The sequence below is a fragment of the Panthera onca genome, chromosome D3, assembly GCF_046562875.1.
Source record: "Panthera onca isolate mPanOnc1 chromosome D3, mPanOnc1 haplotype 2, whole genome shotgun sequence".
Lineage (NCBI taxonomy): Eukaryota > Metazoa > Chordata > Mammalia > Carnivora > Felidae > Panthera > Panthera onca.
The window spans coordinates 67,452,919-67,462,310 of NC_138350.1; positions in this window are offsets into that span (position 1 = coordinate 67,452,919).

The window sequence follows — 9,392 nt, forward strand, 5'->3', positions numbered from 1 at the left end:
GTAATCCAAGCACATAACCACCACCCCCTTCCTTCTAGGGGCCAGCTTCCCTAGAAAATATTGAGGATATGGAGGTCCTACTTTTCATTCCTCCAGAAATTCTTCCTCCAGCTTGAAGCTGCACAAGACCTATGACTTCCCCCATGTTCCAGGGGAGAGCAACCCTCCACAGTGGGTCCCTGGATGGTGCACCTGGCCCCAACTTTGTTCATCTACCCTTTGATGTGACTCACCACAGGAGAGCCAGCCCCTAACCTCAGGGGAGGCGGCTTTCCCTGGGACCCCTTTCCCATCAACTTCCCACCACACAGTTCGCAAGCCTCAGTCAGTCAAGACATCTGTATGACACTCTGGGGCAGCGGCAGTTGGGTAGTGGTCACCAACCGGGCTGTTCAGTAATGGCCGTTGTCATTCTATGCACGGCCGAACAGCTAAACAAGCCAGGGCAGGCGAAGTCCCCAGGTCAGTTCAGCCTCTTTCAAGATCTCCCCAGCTGTCTGACTTACAGGTGTGCCTATGGGTTCTTTCAACTATTCGGCGAGTCTTTGTTGAATGGAGCGTGCACACGCGCATACTCCCACGTACATCGTGGAAGGCAACTCTCGGGGCTGATTCGGTCTAAATCTCTGAGCATCAGAGAATTTGCTAATTACCTCAAAGTTTTCAAAATGCTGTAGTGTTGCTTTTATGTCATTAGCATCATATGTTACATATATGCATTATATAGTATATAGTATACTGTGGATTATTATGTAATTATTTTTTCTTCATGCCCCCCTCCTTGAGTTTATCTTGCCTTGTTCTCTTCATGAGAATTCCCAGATGGACACCACTTAGGGACCCCCCCCCCGGGATTTCCCTTTGTTATCCAGAGGCGCCAGGTCACAATCATCCTGAGGATGTGATTACAAAGCAGAGCCCTCACTCTACTCAGAGGCTGCGTGAAAGGAAAAGACTGCTTTTATTCAGGATGCGCAAGGCACAAGGCAAATATTCGTTGCAAAGTCCCTGTCTACAAAGACAACTGGATTTTAATTTTTTTTTTTAACGTTTACTTGTTTTTGAGAGACAGAGCGAGACACAGCATGAGTGGGGGAGGGGCAGAGAGAGAGGGAGACAGAATCCGAAGTAGGCTCCAGACTCTGAGCAGTCAGCACAGAGCCCGACGCGGGGCTCGAACTCACGGACTGCAAGATCATGACCTGAGCCGAAGTTGGATGCTTAACCGACTGAGCCACCCAGGCGCCCCTACAATTTGATTTTGAAATGCATCACAAAATCCCTGGCCCATGTGAAGTACAGTGACTTAATGATGAAGATGTAGGAAAATGGGTAGAGAGCAGGTATTTGCATACTTATTTTTTGTTTCATCAGCGCCCATAAAGATTCTCCACAATGTCCAGGCACCCTCTCTTCCTGTTGAAGTCCAAAAACTACCTCCTCGGTTTCTTTCTTGTTCACTATTGCCAAATACACGATTCTCAATTAATTTCTTATTTCCCACCTTGAGAAAAGGTGGCCATGGCATTATTACTTACAATGCCATGGCTCTCTTCAGAGCCTATTTGTGTAGAAACAGTACAGCTCTCCCTGCCCCTGCGGTTCCCTAATGCCATTGACTCACGATGCCATTGCATCATCCATCCCGAGGTCTGTGAACCCTGGCTCCCAGTGACTCTTAAAAGCTGTCACTGTACTTTGTTGATGAGGATCTCAAAGGCTAGTCTTACCCAAAGCATGCAGGAAAATGTGAGCAATCACTCGTTTCCAGATCATGTTAAATTTTCCATTTGGAATTACATAGTATAAACCTAAAACAACATATTTTCCACCCATGACTTCTCTTAAACTCCTCAGGCTGTAATCACTGCATTCCTAGAATGTGATCTCTTTCATTGTTGACCAAATTTCTGTGTATTTGGTTGAAGAATGCTCCCCCCTTAAAATTCAAGTCTACCTGGAACCTGTGAATGTGACCTTTCTTGGAAATAAAGTTTTAACAGATGTGATCAATTTAAGGTAAGGTCATACTTGTATCAGGGTGAGCCCTAAATCCAGTGAGTGGTGTCTTTATAAGAAGAGGGAAATTTGGAGACACAGAGACACTCCGGGGGTAACACCATGGGATGATGGAGACAGAGATTGGAATGATACATCTATAAGCCAAAGAGCACCAAGGATTTCTGGCTCAGAAAGAAGCACTGAACAGATTTTCATTCGGAGCCTCCCAGAGAAAGCAGCCCTGTTAATACCTTGGTTTCAAGCTTCTGACCTCCAGAACTGTAAGAGAATAAATTTCTATTGTTTTAAGAAGCCAGGTTTATGGTAATTCGCTACAGCAGCCCTAGGAAATGAATATGTCCTGCTTCCTACAGACTGCCACCAGTGGGAAGGAAGGCAAGGAGCCTGTGGGTGGAATGAGAAGAGAAACTACTTATGCAAGGCATGTCTATCCCTTGTCCAACATGGGATAAGACTGACCTAGAAAAACATGACATCGCATATTGGTTAGAGAGGACATTGATGAGAAAAGCCCGTAGGCATTCTGGAACAGTGATCTCAAAAGTCATCAGGGGAAATAGCCACTGCCACCCCTGGAGGACTTTCTGACCTGTGACACAGAGCCTACTGAGGACGCAGGGTGACTTTCCTGGATGCTGGGGTGGGGACACACGGAATGAAGGATGCCTGTCACCAGATCCATGACCTTCAAGTGCTATAGGCCAGAAGCAGCAGCAGCCCTGTGGTCTGATTTCATATAAGGGTAGGAGCTGATGTGCAGGCCCGTAGACATGGCCCAAGTCCAAGGGTCAGCAGTGGGCCACCAGTAGCCTAGAGCCCCAAACTCACCCTGCATCCATATGAGCCACCACAAATCGGCATGCCTATACCTTTCCTCTGTCCCAGGCTGACACCAATCCACAAAACAAATACCACACTTGTCAATAGGAACTATCCGCTTACCATGCCAGCCTCCCATGGAGCCCAGGGTTGACTCTACAGGTGTGAATCCTGGACTCTTGGGACTTCTAGTCTACTCTGTGCATGACACAGAAGATCAGAGAGGGCTAGAAGGGGAGAAACAGGTCCTGGGACACCTAAAGGTTCTGGGCTGGGCTGTGGACAGTGTACCCAGCGGATCTCACGCACGTGAAGGCATTTAAGAAATTTTGATGAAGGTATTCTAAAGCATGGGGCCTTCTGGAGCTCAAGGATGGGACAGGATTCTATTTGTAGGGGTCTGACAAGGACTCCCTCCTTGACCAAACTTGAGTCAGTCTCCTTCAATCAAAGCAAGGAACTGACTCTGTTGTTTTTCCAAATAGTTAGATAAATGTGATACGTATCAGAAAAAAATCACACCCCAGAATAAAGGAAAAGAAACAAATCTACAAAGGTAAGAATTTGCAAAGTGAGTTGCAGAAATAGCAACCTAGTATGGCTGTAGCAGAAGAGGCAGATATGGAAAAAATAGGAAGTATGACCAGAAAGGTGGGTAAATTCAGATGGGGGAGGAATTTGAAATTAGAGTTTCAGTCTATCAGCCAAGAGGAAGTCTCAGGGGCTTGGAGAGAGGAGGCATGTGACCAGAGCCAACCGTTAGGACAGACAGCATGAGAAGAGACGGTGTGCGGTGCGCAGGGCCCAGGGATGGGGAGAAGGCCATGGCAATGGCCAAGGTGCATGCAACCAGGGTATAAATTAGGACAGCAGCGGCGGGGACAGAGAGGCGATGGCTGTTCCATGCCTACAAAGCATCAGAAGGACTGACTCTGGAGGCAAAGAAAGGGTCTGCTGTGACTGTAACTCTCTAACCTCATGGTCATCACGAAGACAAAAGTTATTCATCATATGGATTGGGCTATTCTACCCCTCATGGCTTCTCTCTGTCTGTTTTCTCAGGTGGCAGGTGGAAGAAGTTTTCCTTTCTGTATTTTACAGATGGGGAAACAGAGGTTCGGGAAGTCATGACTTGCTCAAGAGACCCTGGAAAGTTAGATCCCTTGCAGCACAATCTGGGCAGAAATGTAGGCACAGAGCTCTGGAGTCCTGTTATTTCTTTTTGAACGTGGTGAACTCACCTCACCTGTGTGCGCGGGGTTGGGGGTGGGAGATGAGGGAATGTGTGCCTCTGTGTGTGTGTGTGTGTGTGTGTGTGTGCACGCGCGTGCGTGCTGCATGAGCATGTGGTTGAGGAGGGTAGCACGTGAGCCAGCTGGATTTCTCTCTCAGGAGGTGCCGATGGGCACCAGTGCTCCCTGGATGCCTTCCTCTTCCCAAATAAACAATCATATGACACAATGTCTGAAAGCCCAGAAGATTTCCTGTCTCCATTGGCCCAGTGCCCTGCGTACTGCAAACCCTGAGCCAGTAAAGCTATCTCCAGCCTTCCACATCCCTCCACCCTTAGTCTCTAGCTCCAGGACCCAGGGAACGCCATGAGCTAACTGTGCCTGGCCTGCTTGGCACCAGCTACATGAAGAGTCTGGACGTTCTTCTGCCAAAGAAAACCCAGTGGCTGGGCCAGCGACCTGGACTTCCTCCAACAGGCCGGCTCAGCCACACTACCTGCCTCAAGCCTGCGTCCCTCCCAGGGGTCTGCTACTCCCATCAGAGTTGACCCGAGGGACCCCGAATAGGGTCCACTATCACAGAAAAAGAAGTCATGTTTCCCAGGGGCCATTACCTTCTCTCCAAGTTGCAGATAAGCCAGCAACAGTGCCGGGAGTGAAAGGGGGTCTGGCGGTTTCTAACCTATGGAACCTACTCATCCTTTGAGGTCCCGTCGGTTTGTCACCCACTCTGTGACTTCTCACCCAAAGCCCACCAAAAAAGCCAACAGTTTTTGTGTTAGCAAACGTGTGCAGTGTTATCACAGCCTTTGTGGCCTGGGAAGCAAATACGTCCCATATTTTGCTCTTGGTACAGCTGACGGGTAGTGATTGCTCGGTTGCCGCATCGAGAAGGACACTGAGGCCATATTCGGACACAGCAGGAAGAAGCTTGCCGTCACCGGTTCGGAAAGGCAGTTGCAGTGGGTGATAGCCAGGCACCACGCAGCTGTGTCTGCCAACCCAGAGTGCCACACTGCTGCCTTCGTCACCTCGATAGCCCTCCATCACCATTCGAGCAATCTGCACTTCTTTCTATCTCCAGTACCTCGCACGGTGCCTGGCACTTAGTAGGTGCTCAAGAAATATTTTGGGGGGCTTCTACCTTACCTTACACTGGGCCTAGCCTGTGGGTAGCCAAAGGTATTTAGTGATTCCTAGTTAAAGAAATGAACACATCGGGGCGCCTCGGTGGCTCAGTCAGTTAGGCGTCCGACTTCGGCTCAGGTTATGATCTCACGGTTTGTGGGTTTGGGCCCCACGTCGGGCTCTGTGCTGACAGCTCGGAGTCTGGAGCCTGAGTCGGATTCTGTGTCTCTCCATCTCTCGGCCCCTCCCCTGCTCAGGCTCTGTGTCTCTCTGTCTCTCAATAATAAATAAACGTTAAAAAATTTTTTTAAAAAAAGAAATGAACATATCTTCTTCTGACTCTGTGTCTGTTGCCTACTCTTCTGTTTCGTAAACACCATTTGTTCAGTTTAATGCCTGATAGTAAGTAAATTTCCATAGATGGACTTAATTTCCTCTTATCAAGCAGTGACCATCTTAATCGAATTTATAAATATTACCAGAGTCACAGCATTTTCAGCTGGAGTGCACCCTACAGTTTAAAACACTCATTTCACAGGTAAAGAAACTGAGACCCCAATTATCAACAGATTGCTCTCTCTTTTCTTCACTTTGCCTTTTTCATTCATTCACTCAACAATATTTTTTTCATGTTTACATTCAATGAAAACAGGTATAAGCATAGGTAATTTTTAGAAGAACCCAGAGCAGGAGCACCTGGTGACTTAGTCTCTTGGGTGTCCAACTCTTGATTTCAGCTCAAGTCATGATCTCACAGTTCGTGAGTTTGAGCCCTGCATCAGGCTCTGGGCTGGCAGTGCAGAGCCTGCTTGGGATTTTCTCTCTCCCTCGGTCTCTGTCCCTCCCCCCACTCGTGCTCCTTCTCCATCTCAAAATAAATAAATAAATGTTTAAAAAAGTATCGGGGTGCCTGGGTGGCTCAGTCAGTAAAGCATCCGACTACAGCTCAGGTCATGATCTCACGGTTCATGAGTTTGAGCCCCGCGTCAGGCTCTGTGCTGACAGCTCAGAGCCTGGAGCCTGCTTCGGATCCTGTGTCTCCCTTTGTCTCTGCCCCACCGCTTCTCCCTCTCTCTCTGTCTCTGTCTCGCAAATATAAATAAACATTAAAAAAAAAATTTAAGCGTCATTAAATAAAAGCACAGAGCAAACCGTACTGTTTCTTAATGTTTTGATATCTCTTTTATATTTCTGTGAGCTTTTAGACAAAACCAACGTTAAATGGAGGTAGAATTAGCAAGGCCACCCACTAGGTTCATCTCCAGTCCCTCCCCAAGCCATCCACGGTGCTTCAACGCGAATTTACTAACAACCCAGTGTGTGTCTTAACCAAGCACTGCCGGTGACACACACACAAAAATAGAAGACACAGCGCATGCTCCCCAAGTACTTATCTCTGCAATTATCTAGAGCTTTAAATGTGCTCTACAGGAGGTCAGAGCTACAATAGCTTCCCATTTTTGTGGTATGCCACACAAGCAGATTTCTAGACATTTAAAGCTTAACCCTCCTGCCATTGGAACTTCAAATATATACGTATTATTATATACATCGGAAAGGAAACTTCCTAAAACATATTGCATACACATGTGTAAAACAGAAAATGCTCCGTGTAACTCCAGCCCCGCTTAAGGGTGGCGGGGCGTCTTCCTGAGCACCTGCGGGCTCAGCGACAAAGCTGCGGTAGACTCAAGGTTCATGGAGGTGTGAGAGGCTCTTCCAGCGCTGCATGGCCCTGGAAAGCCATAGATGTTTAGTTCTTCTATACAACTGTGGGCGTTCTTCCGCCTCCATTCTTACTATAAGCTGTTGGCCATTTCTTCATTTTGCTGGTCCACCTTACTTCTTTTCGCTCATGTTCGTGGGGCTCAAGAAGGCTGCCCTGCATCCACTGTTGACTGTTTTCCTTGTGCTTTTCTGTCCCTCCTTCCCTCTACTGGCTCCTCCTCTAGGACCCATGCAATTTCATAAGACGCCCTCCCCCCCCAACCCAGAAGGCGAGAGAGGAGATACGCCCAGTGTGTGTGTGTGTGTGTGTCCCCACCCTTTGCCACACATGTAGTGCTGGCTGTGCCCTCTCTGTGGCTCCATGACAACCCCCCCTGTCCTCCCTTTGGGTCTGGCTGAACTCCCATGCATTGTGGGCCCACGCGAGTCCTGCGCTCCCATCCTGTGTCCCCACAGCTATGGCTGAGTGAGTGAGGTACTGATGGCCCAAAGGGCCACTTTTTCCATTCAAACCAGAACTTGCTCCAAATACAGAAAGATGATAATGGCATTGCTAAGAAACAGAAATGACCAAGGAACCCTGTCGTATCCTTTTCTTCCTTGTGTTACTTCTCTGTATTAGTCAACCACTTACGATATAAATGGTGACATAAAAAGAAAGGGGCAGGGCGGAAACCTGGCAATTCAGGTTTGTTTTCCTTAAAGTCCTCTCCTTCATCCTCACCAACCGGTAAACTTGAAGGTAGAGGTAGGTGTCTCTTGCCAAAAGTGAAATAAACATTGCTGAGTTAGTTCTATCCAGCATTTCCCGTGTTGGTGGTAATAATGAAATATACATGTATGTACAGGCTATGAATTCTGTAAATTCGGTGATTCTGCATAGGAGTTTACGTTTTTACATTTTCATTTAAACTCTCCTTGCTTGGGGTGCCTGGGTGACTCAGTCAGTTAAGTGTCCTACCCTTGATCTCAGTCAGCTCAGGTCTTGATCTCAGGGTTGTGAGTTCAAGCCCCATGTCGGGTGCTGCACTGGGTGTGAAGCCTATATAAAATAAAATAAAATAAAATAAAATAAAATAAAATAAAATAAAATAAAATAAAATAAAATAAAATAATAAAATAAAATAAAATAAAATAAAATAAAATAAAATAAAATATCATCCTTGGCTTATTCACAACGGCCAAAATGATATAACCCAAATGCCCGTTGGCACATGAATGAGGCACCTAGACTTGTCAAACTCATAGAGACAGAAAATAGAACAGGAGTTGCAGGGAGGGCACAGCGGGGAGTCAGTGTTTAGTAGGGACAGAGCCTCAGCTTTGCAAGATGAAGAAAGTTTATGGTGGATGGTGGTGACGGTTGCACAACAGTGTGAAGGTCCTTACGGCCCCTGAACCGTGCTCTTAAAAATCGTTTAGGGGCGCCTGGGTGGCTCAGTCGGTTAAGCGGCCGACTTCGGCTCGGGTCATGATCTCGCGGTCCGTGAGTTCGAGCACCGCGTCGGGCTCTGGGCTGACAGCTCAGAGCCTGGAGCCTGTTTCAGATTCTGTGTCTCCCTCTCTCTGACCCTCCCCTGTTCATGCTCTGTCTCTCCCTGTCTCAAAAATAAAAAACGTTAAAAAAAATTTTTTTTTAATAAATAAATAAATAAATAAATAATCGTTTAGATGGTTAAGTTTTACGTTATATCCATTTTACCACAATTTAAAAATAGTAAATGAGTGAGTGGATGTATAACTGGCGCAATAGAAAGATGAATGGTGGAATGAATGCAAATAATTTAAATATTTTTTCTTTATTGACAATATTAAACTACAAATGAACAAATATTAAATAACACGATAAATGAATACATAAATAAATAACAATATTAAGTAACAAAGGGAAAAGGCTCTGTATTTTAGTCCCTTTAAACTGCATTTCCTTCTGCTTTTTCATTTTGCACTGGGCCCTGAAAATTATGTAGCAGGTGCTATGCACACGCCCCCACCTTCTCCCGATAGCCTTCCTTTTCTTAACCAAGAGCAAGAATGTTGCTTCCTTCCTGGACACATTTCCCTTTCCCTTCCTTCCTTCCGCTGAGAGCTGGGCCCCCGGTGAGTGTTCTTCCTCACTCTGTGCTCATTCCACCCAGACATGTGCACCCAATTCCCTTCCCTCTTGCATTCTGAAGCCGTGGCCCTTTGCCACGGTGCCCCCATGGTCTGCTCTCTCTGTCCCTCTGCTTCTTCCTGGTTTCAGTCACTCCTGAGGTAGAAGGCTCCTGAGAGGTCCCTCTACTTGGGAATCTGATACTTATTCTTCTCTCAACAACCTTAGATTCCACTGGGTTATCCAGAAACATAAAAAGGACAGGTGGGCAACCCAAACATCCATCTGTGGATGAAAGGATAAACCAGGTGTGGTCTCTACATGCGATAGAAGATGATTCAGTCTTAGAAAGGAAGGATGTTCTAACA